General features: G+C 32.7%; 1 protein-coding gene across 1 annotated transcript in view; it reads right to left on the bottom strand.

Annotated features, from left to right (window-relative positions):
- Positions 1-22,476, bottom strand: part of LOC113506735 (transmembrane and TPR repeat-containing protein 1-like) — a 126,921-nt gene extending 104,445 nt beyond the window's left edge. The window contains exon 1 of the mRNA XM_026889570.1: positions 21,271-22,476. The gene's annotated coding sequence lies outside the window, so the exon portion shown is untranslated. The remainder of the gene's footprint in view (positions 1-21,270) is intronic.
- Positions 22,477-25,981: the final 3,505 nt, after the last annotated feature.

Below are 25,981 nucleotides of genomic sequence, written 5' to 3'. Positions count from 1 at the left end.
AGAGTTATATTACAACATCTAGCACAATCTTAATATGAGCAGTCGAACGTAGTCGGCGGTCCACACGCGATCATTTGCTACAATTACGGAGCACGTCCGAGCTTTATGTCCTGCCCGCACGTGTGCAGCCGGCCTTACCGCGAATTGCTTATTTATTCATACAAAAGCGATATCTACACGCAATCGTGAATCAGTCTTTATAATGGCTTTAAAGTGGTTTTTAATATTGATTGGGAAGTATTGACTGACCAATGAGCGCTGTTTTATAGTTAGAATCATTTCTGTGGCAACCCTGCGATTAGGGTTGCCGAACAATTACCGCGTTTAAGTGTAATTTCGATATTAAATTGGAAGTGCACAATTTGAATCGTTAGTTTCAAACGATTTTAAGTTCAGTGTTTTTTTACATTTATTGGATTTTGATGGTCTTTCCGTTTTTGTTCTTTTATTCTGTTAAATGTATTTGTCATGCAAAACTAACAATCTTCGAGGAATCTTTAAATGAATAATGATATTTAGTTCCAATAATAATTTTAAAACTTTGCTTAATAGTGTATTTTTAAAACTTTTTTCTCTTATTTTTTAGTAACTTTTTAACCCATTCTTACGTCTCAGAAAACGTAACAACAATATCATCAAACAAACAGGTAAAATAGGTACCATACAAATACTCTGAAATAATATTTAACCCGTACTTAATTAACGTCGAAACTAAACCTCCAACAATGACGAACTTCCAATAATATCACAATTTATTAACAACGCAAAATGCCGAATTGGAATTTCAATTTTGATATTTTCCGAACGAATTTCAAAACACTATTCACCTCTCGTGAAATTTCGAAAAGGACGCTAGTTTAGCTAAATAATTATTATCGGTCCTTTTGAAATTACATTTTAGCATTTCTGATGTAAAACTATTTGCTGAAACAAAATTGAACAGCTAATTTAATAGTTTGCTGAATATTTCGTATTTGAGAGATGTTTCTATTGAATTTCGTCAGCGAATATAAGCCGATATATAAATATTTTTACTTGAGTTTTGGCTTGTTATAGGTTAAAAGGATTTGAGTTCTAGGTGTTAGTTAGTGTAACACAATTTCGGAAATGAAATTATTTATTCTGCAAATAGGATATTTTATCATTTTTACATGTCTTTTTTGAGAACGATGGAGCCGATAGATATGTTGCTTTGGTACTATTGTTTGAATAATGCCTAAAATCAATTTAAACCTGACTTCACTCAGCGTTTTTCAACTCAACTATTCATAGCTTAAATTGAAAACTTCTCAAACCGTCATACCTTGAGTGAAACAGCAGCAAACCTTTGCTTTGCCTTGACAACCACAAGACCTAAACAGCCATCAGTTTCCAGTAATAAATAATGAAACTGTCAATACGTAGTAGTTTAAACTGACAACCAAACGCAACAACTCTACCACCCTTCGTGGAATGAAACGTGCAACGCCAGTACTGTGAGATTTTTCACAAAGACTATGGCATTGTTGAAGCAAGAGACCGCTATGCGCAGTGTAATGTGCCGTTTCGGTTGTACTTTGACAATACTTTCTCTTTAAGCGTGCATAGTAAAGGGACTGGACAGTAAATTATTTGAAAGAGCAAATTATATTATGAAAGGGAATCAGTCGTGCGATCACGATATTATGGGCGTGTTCAACACGACTGTTACGTATCAGATCGCCCGATACACGGCATTTTAAAATATCGTGTGTCATATGTATCTGCAAATACCGGGTAACGGGTTCAGTATAACTGCATTGCGCTTATAATTACTGCGTAATGCATGATGTATTATTTACGGCGCGGTACGAAGTTATAAGCTTTCATCGAATTGTTACTAAGAGGAAAACTTGAAATGTTCTTGTTTTGTTATATTCAGTGTAGTGGTTCCGTGAAAAAGAGATTTCCTTTATTTATGATACAAGTTGATTTCTGAGTAAAAAAAAAGCAGCAATGAGGGTTCTGTAAAATTGCAAAAAGAAATGCATAACATTGACACCTATTAAAATTTGAACCTACCAACCGTATTTTACTATATGTTGTTAGAGTGATACTAGAAATACGTCATCCGTGACGTCATAACAACTTTCTAGCTATCACCGTTCGTGAAATAGAGGCTGGACACAGACGGAAGAACACACCGCGTAGCTTAAGGGTTGCTTTTTTACCATTCAAAACCCAAAAACAAACAGTATTGAAATGAAGCATAATAATTTATTTAATCCTTAACATCTGTATAGAAATTCTAAGAACTCTTTACGAGGGAAATAAATAGAAATCAACAACGAAACAAACAGTTCCCCACCATTTCTGAATAATTCAAGATTAATCAGATTTCCTTTTTAAACATTAAATAATTCTAGATCTGTAATATTCCTTTGAATAGAATTCTTAGCTCTCATGATTAAAAAGCCTTATACTAAAAGCGATTTTTTTATTATGTTAACTAAAATAAAGTTAAAATTGATAAATGATATTATTGAAAATGATTTTTCTTACGTATCCTAGATTTTTAGCTGCCTTACGTACCTGAAAAAAAATAAACTTTATTATTTTTTGAATGAGAGAATTTTACAACACAGGTAAAATGACAACGTTGAAAATAATTTCACAAAAAATTAAATAAGTCATTGCTTGTTAAATATATAGGTGCATATATTTCGTATTTCATGAATTTTGGTTACACAGGCGGACAGAAGTTTTCAATAAAAGTTCATCTTCAGTAAACAGCCAAAGTAAGTTATATAATAGCCTAGATTCGTAGTTTTGACCTTCAGCATATAAATCGGTATACCGTAAAGCCATCACACTATGCAATTAAAAACCGCTCCTTCTTGAACCACAGCCGTTATACCGCAGAAATTAATACAAAATTAGTTGTAACACTAAATGGGTCGTCTGACAGTGCATAAAAACATAGCGTACGAGTATGTTGAATAATGACCGATTTTCTGTCCGACAGACATGCAAGCATACATGTTCCGACTCGTTAGTCCGACAGCCTGTTCTAATGACACGTTTAATGTGTCAGCTTCTGTTATTATTGTAATTATCGTGTAATGTCGTACTGTGGGAACATAAAAAGTACATTTTGCTGAGGAAGCGAGATGGAGATATCTGTTTGAGTATTTGCTGTTTCTGTTTGTCTCAGTCTTAAAATGAAAATGTTAGTGGTTTCTTAGGTTTACGCGAATTTTAGACATTGAAACAGTCGGCCCGTGACCATGATACCTGCAAAGCTGTCGAAACGTCGGGAACTAAAATATAAATAAATGTAAACCGCGATAAAATCCGTAAAATTAGTTTTATTTCAATGAAAATTTTATTTAATCGTTCAAGAGTCTCTTTTATGGGTGCTTAAAATATCACTAAAGCTTTAATAGTTCAGAGGAATTAAACCTTGTTTGATTTTCGTTGGAAACAATAGAACCGTAATTTTCTTAGTACGGTAATGCGACCGTGGGTTGGCTTAAATTAAGAGATTTATTTTGCCAAAATCTATAAGTAAGACGTGAAAAATGTTATTAAATTTATTTAGAAAATCAATCCCTCTTCTTAAACCAATGTCACGTTTTAATTTGAAAATTAAATATTTATATTATTTATTATATATTTAAGAGGTGAAGGTAGTCATAATTTAATATAGAATATTCAGAAATGAATGCACGAAAAGCGAATCTTTTTGATGAAAATTATTATCGGTCGCTAAGCCAGTGTACGTGATAAGTTGCGGGTTCGATTCCCGCTTCCAACAAATATTTGTGCTATGTTTAAGTCTAGATATATTTGTGTATGTTATTTGTATGTTTGCGTGTTTAATTCCTTAGCGTTATAGCGATATAGCAACATAATATGTAATGGTACCTACATATCATTGCTTGCAACATCATATCTTATCACTAAATCTGCCTCAATATAATAACATGCCTAACACTGGTATCTATTTCCATAATATTCTACTAGCCGGCTATTAAACCTACATGGAACATTATCATGAAAAATCCCGTGTTTGACGTCAATAACATTTTAAAAACAATTTAAATAATGTGATTAGTCTGTGTGATCGCGCGATACATGTGTTCTTACTCAAATTTATTGCACGGAATGTTTATGGCATAATTATTTACTTAATCCACTTTAGATAACTAATTTTAAACGTTTAAAAAGTATCATTTTTTATTGTGTTCTCTTTAAAATACAATCAAATAAACCACTTTGCTTAATGTACTTACTGTCAAAACTAAAGCGGGTTAAAAACGCATTTTTTTAAGAACTAATAAAATTCATCATCAGATTATAAAATTATTTAAAGTTGTCGACCTTAACCAATAGCAGAATCATATAAATAATGATGATGTACAGTAAAAATATTTATTTACATAATTAGTACATATTTAGATAATTCCGTACACGTGTACATAGCATAATAGCGGTTCATATAAAAGGCGTTCGCAATTCCCAGCATTGAAAGCAACAAAGATCAAAGCGGAACATTAGCATTATACTAGGAAGTTGATTGAGCTGTTTAGCGAAACTTTCCCGTATAAATAATCCCTGTAAATATTATCATGTGCTCATTACAATAATACTTATTTTAATACAGGATTATGCATACTTACACAATAATTTATAACATTATCATTATTAGCAATGCATCACACGTGTAAGCTACGTTTAAGACCTACGGTCTACGGTAGGAACGTAGCGCGTAGCACTGCTACGAAATGGCTACGATTTGCTACGCTGCCACAATAGAATCACTGTTTTATAAATTGAATCATTTGTAATCAGCGATTTGAAAACTAAGAGCTAATTTATAATATTTTATAGTGTATACCTTAATTACGAACTACAAAGCCAGTCTTATTGTTACCTACGAGATAACTAATGAGTGTGCGAATTAATAACAAACTTTTAATAAACCTGCTAAATAATTAATTAGTAAGTTTCCCAATACAAAAAGCTGTGACTACATTAACCCCAAATTATTTAGTGCTATTACACAAAAATACCCTTTTCATTACAAGGCATCTAATTTAAGTCTTCTGAACAAAAACATGACAAACGATCGTGGGGCTTTGTTTCGCAAAGTTTTACAACTCTTGGTCCTCTTAGGCGGGTTGCAGACTATCAAACTCACTTGACAAAACTTGTTGAGAAAAACAAGCCTTCATTTAATTAGAGTTAAGGATTCTACGATGTAAGAAATGGGTCCAGACTTTTAAATTACTCGCCGAACTTTGGGTTGTTCTGTAACAACACGCTTCCCAATTACTGTGATGATTTAGTTATCGTTTCAGTAGAACATGACAATTATTTATAATTCCAAATCCAATTGAGACTGTTTCAGTTAGTTTGAAATTAATTGAATTGACAGTTATATATAGAATAGATTTGAGGAGGTAACTTTAGATAAGGTAAGGCTTTTTTAAACTACGCTTACGGCCGACTTAATAATTTTAAAAGGCTGGTTTCGTAAAAACGCCGAAGTGTGAAAATAATCGTTGTTGCTAGCAGTCAGATGGGACCGCTTACCTCGACTTCCAAACAAATGTATGAGCGTATGTGAATTATTACATAACAATGATATTAATTTACGGAGAACGTTAGAATGCTTACCTCACGGCGGATGACTATACTTAATCTGCGAAAGAAAAATAGAGGACATTTTCTATTTTTCCGGATGAAACGACGATCATGTTTTGTTTTTTAATTGTTAATGTATTTGTTTCAGACTAAACAGATCGTGTCAATTTTTATTAATAAACATAAGTCTATTAGTAAATACAAATACATAATACGAACAGTTGAACTAACTCGAACCCAAATGATTTACAACGCAATGTAAAATACATTTTTTCGATGTCAGCTACATTTGCGCCACTCATGAGATTCACATTAGGGAGTTCGCGTGAATTGAAAAATGTATTTTGTTTGATGAAACTTTGTAACGGTAAGTTTTGAGTGATCGTTTGTAGGTAAATTGTAACAATGAGCATTAAAGGAATCGGTAATAAAACAAATTATGTAAAATGACAAATCGATAAGTTGGCAATAAGTGTAATTTGAACGCTGATCCTTTTTTCTGTGAATTGAGAAGATTTGTCCTCAAAACACAGTTGCTCTTAAAAAGTACTTTAAAAAACTACACATAGTAGCACTCGGTTTCTGCTTGAGAATTAACGAAAAAAAAACTCAATCTCTCCTTCTAAAGATTCAATGTTTCATTTATACCAAGTACTGTTCGAAAAGATGTATTATCAAACGAATGAAAGAAACGAACAAAAGAACATCAATTAAAAACTATGAATCTCCAAATAATACTCGCATATATTACACAATGACGTATAATAATATTATTCCATGTGAACAAGCACACTTCAAAACATTCGAACCATAAAATGTGCGAGGCGTCATGTCGCGGCGCTGCCTGGATCCCCGCTCGCCGCAACCACCTGACACTCGATTAACTATCTCTGTTTAACATAAACTGAATAAATTTAGGTTTATACTTGAACACACGTGTATTCCCTACTATGGAGTTTATCCTCAAAAATAATGGTAGAGATCGAGAGATCTCTAGCTCTTTTTTTAACCGACAACAATAGCTCTTTTAAACATGGCTTAGTATTTAAGGCTTATTTTTAACTTACAAAAAAAAGGAGATGGTTCTAAATTCGTTTTTTTACGAGCGTATGCCGATAACTCCGAAATACCTGAACCTATTTAAGTGATTATTTATTTGAAACACGCGGCATTGCAGCAACGTCACATATAACTCACATACATACATTGCTTGTAAAAGTGGCAAATGTAATAAGAAGAGTTTTCAAAAAATACATAGAAACTTTTTACTATATATCTTGAAGCCATAATACGAAAAGAGAGTTGCTTATCAGAACAGATTAATTACAAATCAAACTAAATCGAATTTGAGAACACATTATGAAATCCACATAACTTTAGCTTAAAGATTAAAGTTATAAGTTAGCAATCGACTTACACGAGAGTATGACAGATATTAGATGGATGATACAGCGCTTAACAGCGATCAATCATTCCCAAAGAAATTGCTTCTGATTTAAAACTCCTCGAAGAAGAAATCTATTTCAAATTATATCGAAGGTTTTTGCGCGACTTTTGGCAAAGATTTTAATCAAGTGACCTTCAATACTGGTGGAATTGGGTATACTCGGAGATAATTAAAACATGTATTAAAAAAATGTTTTATGCTAAATCACTTATCTTACGTTCAAAGTATATCATTGATTATCATTAGGTTTTGAGTGGGTTATTTCAACTCTCTACCTGTCATGAGATACAGTAAAATTACTGCATTTAAATTATTTAATAAGTATGTAACAATGATGACTACTCAATCATTAAATCAAAAACAAAACTACGATTGAGAGTTTGATTAACTCATGAAACAGAAAATCGAATGGAAACGTTTCATTTTGTACATTCTTTCAACATCACGCGCTTACAAAAGCCAAATATTATTTTGACTATATGAAGTCTTATTACGGTTAGGAAAATCTAATCCAGATTCCAGCTAGGTGAAGTCTTCCAAGAACTGTTTTCCAATCCATGGTAAGGTTTCACTTTCACCTTAATCTACATAATGTAGCTACAGTTTTCAGAAAGATATTATTTTCTAAGTCATTTAAGTCACTTTGTTCTTATTCTAGAATTACTAAGAAAAGTTTTTGATTTATTCTCTTCGTTTTCGGAATATGAACGTTAGAATGAACCTTGTTATAAGATCATACTGACAAAATCTTAAAAAAAATCTTCATCTTTCATAAAAAAGTTGTGGCCTATCAAATTAATTACTCAACATTAAAAAACCGTTGAAACCACAACGTTGAATAATGCACAAAAGATGCCAACAAATAAACGAGACCATAATGGAATTAACCAAAATTACCAAGAGTTTCCTTGTAGCGTGGACATCGTTTACACTTAGAATTAGGTCACGCAACAATAGATCATATTTATAAAGTAAAACGGTCTATTTTCCACTTCCCCCTACATTAATGTTGGGTCAAAAGAACACCGTTTATGGCTAACGATGACTTATTAGCGATAACAATGTTGTTATTCGCGCTTTCTTTCCCTTTTCGCGCCGATGGCAGGGGGTATGTTGATCAATTCAACGTTGAACTCTATATGTAAGGGCTATATGGTTAGTTTTCGCTTGACGGTGTATTGATGAATTAACAATGTGTACTTCGAAAGTCCATCCATGTGATACGTCGTTGATTCTGAATAAATACTGTTTGTTATATTTGGCGTACACAAATAAATGGGTGAAGGCTTTGTTGAAATGCGACATTCATGCCGTATTCAGTACAAATGTGTCGACAAGTTCCTTTGATCTTTTATTAAGTATTTTGAGTATCGTTTATTGTTAGACAGTGATTAACAGTATTCTATTAAAGGTAAGCTTCTTAATTACAAACTATACAAAGAATCAAATACTGATTGAATAAAAATAATAAACCATTCAAATTTCATTTGAATTAAAAATTAATTTGGATTAATTTTAACCAAGTATGATTATGCTTTGACATGCCAACAGCCGGTATTGATCTCCTTTAGTAGAATTATATTATATTGATGTACGTAAACATTCCTGGAACAAAATGCATCTACTAGATGTTACTAATCCTGTTGTGAATAATACTATCTACGGTATTACTGAACACAACGGTCTCCTTCAGCGTCCGAACGATTCAAATAGGACGGCACACTCACACATCCGCAATGAGGCGATTACACACGTAATACCACACATACACGAGCTCAATGTATGAATCAATCATTCATAAGGGGCGGAGGGGCAACTCGATAAAATCTGGGCTCGCTCGCTGCCGACAAACGGCATACTAAATGTGTCTTTTCATGCACCCCTTGTAATATTATGTATTTTGAAAGGTTCAATACAAAATAAGTAGTTTAAAATGTAATCCGAGATGAGTTCATTTTGATAGTTCCTTTGATTTATAAACTCGATAACATGACCGAGTTCTGAACGAGAATATCTATTTAGTGCTTCAGATAGATCACATTTTTAACAAAAGTCACCAATTTTTTTTTTTTAGAAATAAGAATTACCAGAAATGTTTTAGGGTAGCTAACGTAGCAGTGCTGTTCCGCAAAGCTTCTGATAAGCTGGACTACAACAAGCTGATTATTAACCCTTCACCAGATGCCACTTCAGTAGAAATTTATAAATCAGTTTAATGACTATGAGCCAATATTTCGCAAACACACAAAGTAAATACCATCGCAAAATTTGATTTAAAAATATGTTTTTGACAGTCATTGAAATCATAAAAACATCTACATCTTCATTCATCGTTAACATTTTAATCATAAAAATAAACTGATAATAAATCGTCGTCGAACACACTTCAGTGCCATTCCTAGAATTAGACATCAAAATTTATTCATCAAATACCAATTTTAAAATAATTTAATTACCTTCACACAGATTAGGTGTTTTGAACCTGTCTGGAGGTCAAGCATGATATTAGTTTCGAACCTAAACAGTAAGTAAAAGATAATTTCTAAAAACCTTTTTTTTATAAATTGTTCTTAATTAAATTTAACGTGACCCCGGTATAATATTTTTGTGTCCTTAAATAGCCCCTTCTTGACGTTACCAGGTGATAAGCCTATTAACAAGAACAGTAGGCATATTATTTTTAGAAGTTTTTAGAATATAAAAATAGATAGCGTATCCAAAAATAATAAATTTCACTTTTATTTCGTGTATTTTTAATTATATCATTATTAAAATGCGTAATCAAGTTGCTATAAGTAAAAATGTCTTTTTTTATTGTGTTTATATATATGCGCGTTTTTAGAACCCTATTCGAAAATTTTATATAGGTGTAATCCACTACATTTCATCACAATCCTGTTCAGTGAAACATGCGCTCTGTACATGTAATCGAAATAGACAAATGTCGTTTTTTTAGATATCTGGATTTTATAAGGAGTCAAGGTCGGACTAGCGATACTGCGGATTCCGTACAATAAGTAGAAAGAAAAACAAGTTTGCAAACAAATATCACTCCTGAAATCTAGTATATTTCTAGTATATTTGATGTACTCGCTGCTACAAAAACACATGATCTGTAAGAATTTCAACTATTACGGAAATTCAGGATATTTCACATTTTACTCTTTATACACGGAAGGTTAAGGTCGATAGTCGCATGTTGTACATTTGAGCAACAATGTTACCTAATATTTAAATGAAACTAATATTTCTGTATTAATGTAATAACCAGTTATGTTTTGTTATTAATATTCAACACTGTTATACCGGGAAATATTTGCAATCTGTTTAATGAGTAATTTTATAAGCACTAGTAGAACATTCACTATTGCACGAACTGCAACAATGTGTAGCTATAAAAATGTTTGACATGTATTAATGCATGTGGTACTGCTCATATTATAAACGCGAAAGTTTGTACCTTTTAAACGCAAAAACAACTGAATCGATTTAGACGAAACTTTGTACGCAGATAGTTTAAAACCCGAATTAACACTTAGGATAGTTTTTATCCTGATTTTCCGTTCCCGTGGGATCATTTTAGATTTTTTGTGGGCGGGCCCGTGGCTAGATTATAATAATTCTTAGCTTAGATATATTATGGTACCTACTATTTTAGGTTAGGTATGGTTTCAACAACTTTATCAATGATCAATTGAAATATTCCACGTATAAATTACTAATACCTACCATAAACTCTCATAAAAAAACAAAGACAAAATAGCTTAAAAAGTTTTACAAAACGAATACAAAATAAACTTCTTAAGTTATTAGACACGAAACTGACATATTTTAACTCCAAATTCCATGGAATCCCCACTCGGTCACAAGGTCAAAATCATTCCATAAATAAGCCTCGGGCAGCCCTATGAATAAGAGGTCAAGTAAGAGATTATGTGTTTTAAAGGGCCAGTTAAGGTGTTTTAAGGGCGACCCTAAAATATGCACAGCCTCATTAAATATGTTAAGCATTGTGAGTTAAGAAACATAACTTCATTATGCAAAGTAAGTCGCTTCCGTAATGCACCTGCCTGGTATTATTATGGTTATTTCTTTTTTAATTTGATGTATGTGTAATTAGGGAAGTTTGGTCCGAAAAAAATTAGAAGTGGTAAAAATACAATTTCGAAGTTGTATTTTTGCTTTGCTGCTATTTTCTTAACGGAATATGGAATTAATTGGCTTTCCGCGATATCCCATTTTTTTTTTTTTGCGGAACAATTTTAGGTACCTAACATCCCAATCCCAATAATGCTTGTACACCAGAAATAAACAAGATCTTTATAAAATTAATAGCAAAACAGCGTTTCAGCTAGTCATACTCTAGAAAGTTAAAAGTTTATTATGAAAGGATTTGGTGCTTTAAATAGTTTAGATACTTTTAATCTCAATCTCAAACATTATTAGTTAAAATATAAATTGTCTGAAGCTTATTCACACTTCAGTATTCGTAACAAATCATGACACCGATACAAAATCCATATCGACTGGAAAGCAAAGCCAACATAACAGCACTCAGAGTAGAGCCAGCTATTGTAAAGCCGCTTTTAGCCCACAATACACGCATATAACTAATGGAAACAACATAAATTGTTCATTTCATCATAATAACCGTATTAGCCTAACAATACATTTTCACAAAATAGACGCTCATTCTTCAAATAACAACATTTTGTATGTCGTTTACAAAGAATCCCTAAACAATATTGTGGGTATTTTCGAATACGTTTTTGAAATTCAATTGTTGTATTATGAGATAATTCGTTTTGATTGTTATTTTGTTGTGTTTTTTCCATTCGATGTAGAGGCGGGAGTGATTTTGTTTATACAGGAGAACCTGTATGCTGCCAATTATATTATAGGCTGCTTTCGAAATAATTCTGCTCACAAAATCAACCTACCTCGTTTCGTTTAGATCCAAACACAAAATTATTCGCCATAGTAGTTCCGTCCCTAGTCAATAGTTATCCAAATATAAAGTAACTAATTCTTGATATCTGACCTCTATAAACCTCTTTATTGACTGAAGCTTTAGGCTACCTCAAAAGAAAAATGAGCTAATTCCCCAGCTGTGAGGCATTCATAGACTAAAATCAATTCTGGTTTTAATAATAAACTTTACAAAAAAGAAAACATTATTTCTAAATGTACTGATATATTAAACAACCTATTACCAAAGTCTCCTCATTACAACCCCCATTGTATAACGTATATAAGTTGATAACCGTACACGCTAGGTCGCAAGGAACGCGCAGGGTTGTCACAGCACACATTTACACCGTTTTATCTTGTTTACCCAGACCGCCGGCCGACATATTTGATTACAATTGAAATTCGTTGCCGGCAACCCTACGGTGAACAGAGGTGTGACGTAAAGCTAGTCGTGTGCCAGACGAGTGTTTGTTTTGCAAATATTTTTAGGGTACCGAGCTGATATTCACAACACAGGAACCCTTTTAGAGCTTTAGTTTTAATTTAATCGGTTGGTGATTTTCGAGAATGTCGCATGCAGAATATATTGTAGGGATTTTGTTACGTGTAAGTTATTTTCAACGAATTTATTTCGATCTAAGTTGGTAACGTTGGATTAATGATATCGTAAACATTATTGAAAATATCTGACTAAAGGATGCATAAGATCGAAAAAAGTGCCATACCAAAGAAGAGTCCTGAACCCTGCAAAGGGTTATAACAGACTGACATGATAATAATGATGTTTTTAATCACACCCTGTATAAACTTTTTGTGACCTTATTGCTTCCTTCAATGAATTTCTTTATTCCACAGATAGAAGCGTTATTAAAAACATGACCGTGTTCCAAACCACGTTGTATACAGAGTGTCCTATATTTGCTAGACTCATTAGTGCTCTACAATCGATGTTAGAAAGCCCTAATGATTTGAAAATCGGTTTATCGTCATCGTCAGCTCATTAGTGACTGACCTGACTACTAATTGGCCTTTACCCGCAAAGGGAATACAAATATACAATGCAATGTGATGAAAAATGTGATATATTGTAGATAAATAATGGTTGACGCGATTTAATCTCTAGGCATTGTTATAATGTAAACAATTACAATAAATTGGTGATGAGGATACATAATTATTAATTTAAAAAAGGAAGGATGGAGTTGGGTTTCGAGTTACTCGCCCGCTGCCACGTCCGCTTATGATTAAGGTCTCCTTTTGAGTCCCGAACTATAAATACACGTGAATAAACCGTTTTTATATTTACACAATGTTCTATTTTGATGTGTGTAAAAAATGAGTATATTTATCTCGAGGTATTGCCATACATATACTACATTGTGAATTTAATGTACACTTTAATGTTTGCTCTCTATTTTTTATACTTTAATAAATAAGTTTTCAGTAAAACTTGTTGATTACTTGAACATTGAGTTTCGTCAAAAAGGTATTGTCTCTTTCCTTCTGCTATAATATTAGATAAAGAGGTAGTCTATTAGTCTATACTATTAGTCTATAAATTTACAAGTTCACTATTATAGTATTTTACAAAAAGAAAATGGGAATTTCTCCTAGTTGATATCGCTTTCCTATAAAGTATTCCATTCTTTCCTAGTAGCTTTAATTTACATGTATTCGCTAACGAAGCGAGTCAACGTTGGAACTCATCCATCAAAACCTAAGTGATATTTTTTTGCATGTACTACGTTAATTACTTAAAACATTATACTGTTGCCGAAACTAATTTCAAATTGGGAGATTTTTTTTGTAACTCGAACATTAATAATACACATACATTTTACCCAGAAACATAAAATGTCCAAGACAGAGTAGAGTTCAGATTGAAATAATTTCTTAAATCTATTGCAATATCGTTACGCCACTCTATAGTTTTAAAATTTTAATATTTTTTGAAATAGTAAAACATTTTTTTAATAATATTCTTTCATTCTTCTTGCCGGTTATTCGCCATTGGAAAGACGTTTTAGAAACGTGCGCTTAGAATGAGTTGTTGTGTAATTAAATGTTTCTTAAGCTCTTTTTTTGGCCTATCAACATTTTAATATTTTTATTTTATTTTTTAAATGTACTTCATTCACATCAATCGCTTCTAAACTCATATTATGAGTAGTTTAATTTCCTGTTTTCTTATAAGTACTATAACCATATCAAAAGTGTACCTCTCGACTATAAAACAAAACGATCTAGCACAAGCAGAGGATTTCACACGTAACATGAGTACGTGAAGACCTACAAAATAACCACAGAACTAAAACTGTAAATTACAGAGCAACAGTACGAATGCATTCAAACGAACAAACAAAAAAACATGCGAGCAATTTTCATGAAACGCGGTTACGACGGCATGACACTGGCCAAAACTTTGTTGAATGAGTTGATTGAAGTTTATAAAAAATAAATTAAATGAGTTTCAGGGTTCATTATAATTAGGTTGATATTTTTGCCCATTGGCTCAATTTTGTTTCATTGTACGTCATGTTCCAAAGACCGGCCCAAATTAAAAACAATGATTTTACAAATCAATCTTTTATTTCAAGCTTTGATACATAAAAAAAATCAACTTTGTCTAGTACTACATCACCAATCCTAGGGGAAAGCAATAAGGAAATATTGACACGCATTCGACAGAGCAGTGGAAAATATTTTGCCGAACAAAGATGAAGCACTCAAAAACATTGTTTTCGGTCATGTTTGGGCACCGTGTTCATACTCCGTGTAACATTTGCTGAGGGCCAGTTACATACGCGTCAAGGGTTTGGGATACCGATGTATAATTTTGAAGTACTCATTTCAATTTTAGATTTTTTATTGATATGCTTGTAAAACGTATATATCTTAAATAGAAAATTAGTCCCACTAGAAAAGTAGCCTATCTATGTTTAATTGTGATTTACTTTTTTTTTTCGGTATTATTGCAATTTTAGTCTTGAACAAAGCAGGTTCACCCTGGTTTTCCAATCTTCTCCTTGTTGAATACTTTTATCACTTTAACATGTAAGAACTTTCCACAATTCCGCATTAGATGCATAAGTCGTAAATCTTTGCCTTGTTCTTAACACGTACCAAAAAAAAAAATTAAAAATAAAGCACGATGCAATGTGAGTTAGCCCTAATAACAATTGTAACAAATGAGAGCGCTGTAGACCTACACGTTTGTTATCCGCGGACGTTTATACGAATCAATTATTTACCCTCGTTTCAAATCGTTTAGGGGTAAGCAGACAGAATTAAACAAACTCTGTAATTTTTTGTGCACTTGGAGAGGCCTATGTCCAGCAGTGGACTGCGATAGGCTGATGATGATGATGATGATGTAATTTTCGAGTATGATTATAGCCCAAGAGCCCAAGAAGCTAAAGAAGCTTCTAGTGAAGGAGATTATTTTATACACGGATATGTTAGCTACCCAAGCAACTACAATTCAAACTCTATTGTCCCTTGCAATTCATAAGTATGTAAAGCTGATTCATAATAAATATGATTATAAAACTTTGAATGTCTATAAAATAACTAAAGTCGGACAGCCTTTTTGCTCTACAATATCTCTATTTGATATTTGATAATGTACTGACATCATTTAGCTCAAGAACGTGTCACTTGGAACAATAGTATATTTTCTTTGTCAAATTAAATGTCAGTTATAAAAATATAAATGCAATGTCATGCTTGTATTCCAACTAAGTGGATCAAAGGTCATCCGACAAAGGTCATTGGGATTACATACGAGTTGATCCAAAAGTCACTTACGTAATTGACCCTATGAAGCAAATTAATTGGAAATGTATTTATAATTCCCGGTACCATGACACAATTAGTTTTAGTGTCAGGTTTAATTTTTTATAACTTTCTACGATCATTCCACGGTTTTCCTTGAAATTAATAGGATATTTTGTTCTAGATATTTCTTTTTAATTTAACATTCGGCACTTTGTACTTTCATTCTTAAACAACTTTGATGCCAAAAAAATAATCTGGACTGCGGCCGAGTGGTTGAGGACGACACGCCAAACCCACAGCACAATGTGTCGAAGGTTCGATCCCCGCGCGAGACAAGCATTGTCATCGACACGCAAAAAGCGTGTGATCCAGAAATGCTCGTTCTAAGTCTAGGTGTCTTTGTGCATTTGAATGGAATGTTCTTGAAGCCCTCGCCCGAACCGAAGTATGCCGGAAGTCGACAGTTAAAAAAAACTACTAATAAACAAAAATTTAAACTCAGCAATTTTTAATCAAAATTTTTGTGACTAATTATCGACAAAATACATTACGATGTCCCCTAACTAAGCTGAGCACTTATCGAGAACCATGGAGACGTCGAGACCGCAAACTGTTTACGCCATCGACAACCTTTTAACGGCGCTCGTTAAGCAAATAGTTAATCAAATAGAACGTGGCTCTACATCCGCGTACGGGATTAAGTAGAGCTCCTTACTCTCCGTACTCTAATCGACATTCTTCAGTTAACAGCTTTTAAAGTTTTTTTTAAACAAAGTTTACTCTCAATTTGATTGGTGAGTCGTTTGCTTGGTTTAAGATTTGGTGTGTTTATTTTCTTGATCGTTTTATGTTGCTACGAGGTGCCGGGAGTGGAAATTTTTGTTCAGATTTTTTGAGTAACGGATTATTGATATTATATATTAATGGGGCTCGTGTAACAAATCATACAATTTGTATGGAAAACTTCGAAAAGTTTATGGATAAAAACGAACAAAAGAATTTGGCACAAAGGTAACTTCGATTTATTTAAATACTCAATCTTTATTTTTCATAAATATTTTCAACACACAAACCCATTCCACTATATTCTTTTTGGGTAATGTTAAGAATCTTATAACGACGTCTTTTCCTTCAAAATAAGGTTCGATTTTAAGTATTTTAAGTTCATCCATAAAACAGTTTTATGCGTGTCTTCAGATTTATTTAAAAAACATAAAACTTGATTCATAACTTGTAGACTTTCTAAACTTTAAAACTTTTTTGAGTTTCAATATTAAAATTTAGTAACATAGAAAAATCGATTCTTTAATAGTCTTAGCTCTATAAACTTATATATCATGGTGGTACCTAAATAATACCTTTTGACAGGCGGCTTCGTAATTATTTATTTAATATCAGTTAACTTACGCTTATTTATCGGGATTGTCTGACTAGTTTCGACTTGCGTTGCGAGTTGAAAAAACTGAAAATAAATCTTCTAAATTATACGTAAACTGATAACGCTCCACAATCATTTCTTTAAAAAAATAATATGACTGATAACATGTTTTTTTTACCTTTAACAAACCTAGAAAATATTATGGAAAAAAAATTGAACCTAAGAAATCAATTCATTCATCATTGCATTCTAAGAAATCCTCTAATCACAACTAAACCACCAAAATATAAATGCATAGATATAATATTACTCTCATGCGTATAACAGTACATTACACTACCTCTGCCTACTTCCTACTCCAAAACAACCGTGATAATACAGTCATACGAAATCTTAATAACTGTTCCCTCTTGTAAATAACTGACATGGTCCGCGCATTTGTCTCAGCTGCGACCGTGATGAAATTCCTGCGTTGTAATGTTGCGGCCGGCGCTTTGCTAGCCTATGTACATGATATAGTATCCACTATGGTAGGGATCAGGCTAATAGTTGCCTAGCTATATAAGTGTGCTTTAACGTCACTTCACCTTGTTATATTGTTGAGAGTATTTACTGGCTGGTTGTATAAGCAGTGGAGGTCACCATGTAACTTTTTTTTTATGAATGCGTATATTTGAAATTGATTATATTGTTCAGACTTTTTTTTTTTGAGTAGACAATTTTTAGTGAGGAAAGAAAATAAATTTGCCCTAAAGGATGCTTGGATGAACTTATTATTGACTTGGAAAGAAGAAGAAATAACAACAGATTGTTCAAAAATATTCGCGAAGAGATACGACTGATATTTTTTGATCCCTTATAATACAATAGATAACAATATACGTAATTTTTAGAACAACTTCCGGAGCTTTGTTATAATTAACTTATTTTTAATCTTATTATCTGTAATATTTTACAAAATACTCAAGTATTTCTAGTAACGGTATTTCATTTTAAAAGTTACTTTGCATAGTGTATTATTAATGAGAGTTTACGAGATGTTTGCACGTTGTCGTCTATTTTTATTGTCCTAGTTTCAAGAAGATACACCCGAGCAGACAGACACTAGAGCCTTAGTAAGTAAGAGGGTTATGTATTACTCTTTGATTTAAATATCAAAAAAATTATAGATTTGAAAAATCGAAATATCCACGTTTTTAAATGTCATTCCAATTTTATCAAAATCAGTCCAGCCGTTTAATAGTTGTAAATTGCCAATGGCCTTAAAGCTACCCTGAAAATTTCAGCCTGCTAGCTTACCGGGAAGTGCTTTAAAATGGAATTACAAAAATCCAACCGGAACGACAAACAAATAAGAAAGTAAGTCTATAAAAACGTGGGAAAAGTCATATATTATTTAAAATAATAGTTCTCTAATTTTCTCGAACTTTCTATTTATTCTTACATTGAAAAAACAAACATTAAACACACCATCTTCCCTCACGTATTCCACTAGTCAAGTCAAACACAAACTCAAGTCAAATTCAAGTTAGAGCTCTCTAAACTTATCGAATGTTTACGATCGTTGTAACTTAGGTACTAGGTCTCTAAAGTCACTTAAGTCTAGATATACTGGGGTACCTAGATGTACCTAGGTAGACCAAATTACCTCCGTTTTGGGAACATAAATCATGTTTGACGTCGAAGTAGATGGGTAACGGTTAGGTAAGAGCATGTAGAAGAAATATCTGGGATAGGCAAATCTACTTCTATATCTAGGTTAAAGGTTTTTCTTCAGGGAATTATTTTGCTGAAACATCAATATTAGGTACTTTCACCGAAAGACACTTTGCTCTCGATTTTTTAAAATACATGCTACAGTAGATACTCGTAAAAAGTATTTTTATTTTTGAATTGTTAGTGAAAATGGAACAATTGCTATGTGTGTAAGCAAAAGATAAAAAAGGAAACAAAAAATTGGTTATGAATTCTATATTGCTATAGTAAGTTAATCGAAAATAGGAAAAGAGAATACATAACAACCTTCTTTTAAACCTACAACTACCCTACTGTCTTTATTCACAAAATATAGTTTAATCCTTTATTTTTTAACCAGGAACTCTACATCCAAATCAACACTAAAAATACAACAAAACCACAATCTCCGAAACTTAAATTGAATTTCCCATCCCGCTTACTCCTTACATATTAACTTAACAACAACTTAAATCCGAACAAACAATTAAATTAATAACAGTGACATGTGTCAAGTTAACTCAAAGTCACGTGACGCAATAAACGAGGACGAGAACTTAACATAATCACTTTAACTTAACTCTAACTTAACTTTAACTTGGGTCGTAACTGGCAATTGACACGTTACTTAAACAATATTGTGACAAGCGGATTCTTTATGAGTTTTACGCGAAAATTATTAAAGTTCTGTTTAATATTGGTAATTGGAAAACTTTGAAGTTGGTCAGAATTGTTTTAAAATAACAGATTAGTTCATATTTTCTCCACGTTTAATTAATATTTAATGAGTATTGAGATAAAGGAAGAAGGAGAGGAAAAATATATAATAAACTCTACTTAAATTAAATATTAATACTGTTCGTTTAAATAAAAACTATAAAATAAAGAGAAACGTTTTACATAACGCTGAAACATGTAAGGATAAATAATAGATAAATTTAAGTTAATGTTTATCCACATTCCGTTTGAAACTTCATTGTAGCGTGAAATTCAAAGCAAATGATTAACAGAATATTATGATGAGTAATATTTATTTGTTCAGCGATAAAGTGGACTTTACAAATTATTACCTAGTTTAATATATTTATTTATCCTCAAACAATTTACGTTACAATTACGAGACAAATCTCTATAAAACATTAAAATATAGCATTATTTTATGCCAACCTTTTTATAGATTAAGGTTTTATTTAAATTGATTTAGGCTTTAAATATAATCCTTATTATTATTTCAAAATTTCGTACAGATATTAATAAGATAACGTTTGCGTTACTTTTATTTACACTGTCATGATAAACGCACATGTCTTCAGACCGATGATACATACAAGGGATTTTCTAATTGATTAAGTATTGAAAAAAGGCGATACTTAGCTCGTTTCTGTTCCTATCTATCATATAATTAATTTCTCAAGGCAATTAGCTATTAACTTTACACCGCCTTTTATAAAGTAATATATTAAAAATTCACATCTCGATACACCAAAAGTGTGGTGTTGTGTGGTTATGCGACAAATACCTACATTAAATAGAACTCTAGTTCCAAAGTTTTTAAATTTTTGATTAGTGTACATACCCCACTATCTCATATAATCATCAAAGATCCTTTCCCATTGAAACAGCTGATTGTCCCGCATCCAATACTGTTGTACTAATGCTAGTTCCTTGCAAATACCCCTACTTGTCCTACCCTCGATAAAGACGCCTAAAGGATTACGTCAGGAAGATGGGCAACTTCCTCTTGTGCTCTAATAACAAGATAGTGTTCACTAATCCCTTAGAGATGCCTCTGAATAGATATTCTATGGAAATGTTTACAATACATTTATTTACTAACACTAAAATAGGAAAAAGAGGTTTCTATCGCACCAAAAAGTGTAGGTATCTATTGATAACTTTTTTTTCTAGCAAACTGTTTTCCTGGCAGGTTTGACAATTTGAAATACGAACTCTTCCAAACTCGTTTTAATGTATTTTTTTTCTGTAGCGTTGACATAAATATATTGTCAAATTAATATCGACGGTAAAAAAACTAAAAAAACAAACTAAGAAAATGCGAATTCAGTGTTGAGTTATTTGTGCATAAAAGTTTTGTACCATGACACAGTATTAGATTTTTTTCGCTTGAATTCATTTGTTTTCTAACTTCGTAACCCACTGTTTACAACAAACATTAAAAGAGTGTTCGGAGTCTTTTAAAGTAAATCAAATCACTGTAAAGTTTAAACAGCATCCTCAGGATTTTTTCTCTTACAAAGAACCAAATCTCTGAAGGCCCTTTAACTAATTACACCAAATTTTCCTCATTCACACAGCTTTTCTCTCATCCCTACTTTCTTATTAAAATTCTACTTACCTATTCAAATCCTTTAAAAGCTAACCATGGCACGTTAAAACACATTTATTTAAATGTATTTAATCTGCACTGGAAGTGAAATTTGCTTACACTTTTAAAATTAAACACGATACGATACGTAAGAACGTATTTTTCCGGGAAGGTCGCGCGCGTCCGCTCCCCCTGACAGCCAGCTATCGACTGTCACAACTGGTCAACACAACGTGGTAGACCGAGCTGCAGTGAGGACAGCGCATGCGTGGTGCAACTAACTCTTCTCTCGGAGCATCTTACTGTTTACCACATTCTTATACATGTAATCCAAGCAATTGTGAGCTTTATTAACCCGCGCTAGGTGTGTTTAATGATGCGTAGATAAAGTATGCAGGTATGCAAACGGCGTGAACCGTTTAAAGAAAGTTTAGAACCACATGTCGGTCCAAACGAACTCGCTCCGAGTGAAGTTGTTGTTCGTTTTAATGAATGAAATCTGTGCGGAGTGAATGATGTCTTACGGTGTGTTTGAGTTTGTATTTTGCGCGAAGTTTTTAAGTCTTATGGGACAGTAAAGTTGTTGGCTTCTGAAGAGTTCGCTCTTTGTTTTATGATAGAATGTTGAAGAGGGTATCGAATGAATGCTTAAGTTTATTTTATTTAGATCTTTTGTATATTTTTATTTCATCATTTCTTTAAATTTGTGTAAGGTATGGAATCAACTGGTTTTGGCTATGGTACAGAAAGTGTACCGAAGTTATAATAATAATAATAAATAGGTATGACCGCTCGGGTAGTTATTCCCCTAGCATCAAAGATCACTATAATCCACCAACGCATGACTTGCTTCTTGCAATGAATACTCGTCACATTTCAAATATTTTAATTACATTTCGTCCCCTACCCTACACAACAAAGCGAATAATGCACTTAACTGCTTTTATAAACATCCCTGCGTGGGACCTCTGGTTAAATTTAACGCTACGGGGGTCCCGGGCCCCTGATATCAAACCCCGCGATTTAGACTACATGCCCTTGCCTGTATGTACTCCGTTCGCGGTGTTCGCGGGGTTCGCAAAGTCTTCAGTTTTTTGCACCCTAACATCACACCCCTAATGCTCGACTATAATCTATGGGGCTATAACTTCCTCCCTCACTGCTCGCCACCTCATTACGTCCGCGTGAAGGGCGATATGAATTTTTAGTATTGAATTAAATATGATTGTTAGCTGTTTGTAGTTCGGTGTTTTATGACTGTTTGCTGTCTACTGGTTAATGTTTGAAGAATGATTGCGATTTTTTGGGATAAAAAATAATTTATTATGATTAGTAAATATTATAATGGAGTAATTTTAAATGGAATTGATATGGGTACAAGAAAACTTTGTATAAAGCGTCACCTTTATATATAGAGATTTTATGACTAGGTGTCAACAAGCTATAGCTCAAAAGATTGCAAAAAAAAAACATTTTATCGTTCAGATATAATTCACTACGGTTTCTTTTCGTAGCTCTCGTTTTGGGGCGTTTAATAATAATATCCTGGTATTTCGCATGTACTCGAATCTTACAAACAATGCATCTATTGTCTGAGCAAGACAGGTACGATCTTCCAATTATTTGCTATTCCGAAGCCACTTTTTTTCCTTTATACACGGAATAGGTCATTATTTGTTCCAGTAAGTCTTGAGGGAAATAACGCAAGAATGAGGGTAGATGAAAAAAAAAGTGAAAACAATACAAATACTTTGTCTGCGTGTCTGTACGTTCGGTTTCGTATTGTCTGGAGGAAAATGCGCGCGTCGCAGAATAACAAGCAGATGGAGTATTACATGCATATTTTTATATTTAATTCCAATCTGCACGTACGCTACGCATTTATCTCTGCTTTCGACTCACAGCAAACTACTTCTATCAAGATGCTGTCAGAGTTTACTTACATATAAGTTGATAGTTTACAAGTTTGTAAAAATATCTTGTTTTAATATTTTTGCCACCGGTTTTTTGCAAGTCAAACATAAATGTCATAAATTTTAAACAAAAATTAGTCCTTTGATGAAATTTTCGAAATATCTGTCACAATTATATTTTATCCGCGTTTTATGCTTATTTTGTTTTCACCATTAATTTGGGTTTCCACCATTTATTTGACGTTTGTATCATATTTCAGTTTCATAAAAATTTAGCTCTACAATTTTGAACCTATTTACCGAATGAATATTTTTTTTTTCATAGAAAACAAGCAAATGTGATAACTCCATTGACTCACTGCTCTGTTGTCACATCGTTTTGGAACGGAAGCGCGATCACATCCTGTGCTGTTATTTTTTCTTTATTGATGCAATTTCCGCTTTTTTATACATAGAACTATAATTCAGTATGTAGATAATGTTCAGCAATGTTTTGAGCCAGTGATAAAACATTAATCGCTTTGTGTGGTTGTCGTTATCTTTTGTTAGAGTTTGTTTCATGAACTGTGATAAATAAAATATTATAATCATTCTGTATGTTTAGATTGAATTCATTGGTTTGCCAAAAAGGGAGGGTCTAGGGGAAGACAGGAACTAGGGAAAAAATATATTAAACACTTTAGTCAACTTGCCCAAAATCATTTTTTTTTATTTCAAGTAATATGTTTTATAGGTTCTTTCAAAACGTTACAATATTGACTCTAGCTTCACGGTTTCCAAATCTCATTCTTATAGAGAAGAGTTTTTATAGCATTAAAACTAGTGCTTTAAGATAATAAGAAGATTTTATATTACAATCTTCCTCAGAAGTATATTCTCCCTGTTTTTATCAAACCGAATCACAAATACCAATTTATTAAGATAAGTTAAACATTATTCCTTAAAACGTATTTTTCACGTCTATTGACAATTAATCATATGTTTAACAATCGACATTGTAAAGCCTTGTTTACACGATCATGTTCGAACAAAGGGAACCTTCTTGTTGGGCATAGCTCCAACTGCTGCAGGGAACTGTTGTCCTTAGAAATTATTACACCTATAGAGGTCTGTAGCCGAACAAGAGGTGTTAATAACACTGTATTGTGCAATGTGCAGCCTCTGTTTCACACGCCATGGTTTGTGTGTATTGAATGTTGAGATGGGTGGTACAGTTACTGAGTAACCAAATACTAAGTATTAGTTTTCAACAGAATACGCAGCTGAATTACAAGGTTCAGGTATATTTGAACTCAAAAAATATTTAGTGGAATAAGATTGTTTCCTAATTTTGTTAAACTGGACAAAGGCCTATCCACGCTCCTTCTCCCTCTCTGCCCAGGGCAATAATTACATCCCCTTTTAAAGGAGTTTAGCTCATCCTGACAACAAAATTATTCAAACAAAGTCTACCGTGATGTGATTTTGCCATTCGGACCCATTTTTGGTTCAGCTGATAGATCCCTTGACGAGAAACAAGGGCACGATCATATGTATTTAAAGCACGGTTTTATAGAACTAAATTCAAGATATTTTTAAGAAATCATAAACAATACCATCATTTAAATGCCAGATTTTTAGAATAAATTAGAATAAAAAAAGAAATTAATCCATCAAATCAATTCCTAAAAATATTGGAGACTTTTTATTTCAAAATAAATCAACAAAAAACTAACGAACATAAAACGCATCACAAGTAGTGAAAAGTAGTTATAGAAGTGGGATCTAATAACGTCAAATGTAAATGTCTTATTGATCAATTAGATTTTTATAATCAAATACACCACTTTATTCCTTAGTTCACACAAAACCCTTCCGTTACATAATACAGGTTAAGAGAATTTATCGCGACACTACATATGAAATGTAACATAAAATATTAAGAGAGGATCGCTATATCTTCACATTAGGCGAGTGGAACGCGCCTCCCGGGGCGCCCGGCTATTCATATGCATTTAGTTTTAAATAATACATTCTTCATACACTTTCTGGACTGTAATGGTTAAGATTTGAAGTTATATTCCACGGTGAGTGTAGATTGGTATTAATAGTTGATGAGATGTAACTCATGAGCACTGTGTATGTTATAAGACTATTAGTTAAGTCAACTTATTTTAGAGACGCGTATCCAAAGGGTATAAACGGAACCGTAATTGCAAAAAAAATGCAATTTTTACAAATGATGTATGAATGACTAGCATTTGACCGGTTATTATATATTTAGTATTAATATAATATTTATAATATTTACAACTTAAATTAGACCAATTTTTTTTTTCTTTAGTAATGCTCTATTTTTTATGTCAAGGTTGATTTGCTGGTTAAATAATTGATAATAATGATTATTTAATTAGTATTTATAATCTCTATATTTTAAAGCAAAAACTTACAAAACGAGTCTACTCCAAAACCTTGACGAAATAGTCCGTATATCTTAACCCTCAAATCATCGCGTGGCACTAAAGAAAAAGCGTCGACGAAAACGCGCCATTAAAATGTAAAAGTCGACGCGGCAGTACAAATAAACTGTCTCCGAGAGAAGACGGCGCGTCACGCCGCACGACGAGATGAGATGGAAATGAGAGAGATGAGCGGAGCGAGGCGGCAATGACCAATGTCAAATAGACATAGTCTATTTGTAATTGATTCACTCAATAGAGTATTTAAAGCTGAGATGTTTCTTAATGTTAAAAATGATCATCAAGTTAAAACGTGAAACATCAACCTTATGCAACAAACAGCACCCTTACGCATAGGTGAAAGGGTGCTGCTAATGAAGAAAAGTCTTT

The sequence above is a fragment of the Trichoplusia ni genome, chromosome 2 (assembly GCF_003590095.1).
Source record: "Trichoplusia ni isolate ovarian cell line Hi5 chromosome 2, tn1, whole genome shotgun sequence".
Classification (NCBI taxonomy): domain Eukaryota; kingdom Metazoa; phylum Arthropoda; class Insecta; order Lepidoptera; family Noctuidae; genus Trichoplusia; species Trichoplusia ni.
This window is presented reverse-complemented; position numbering and strand designations above follow the sequence as displayed.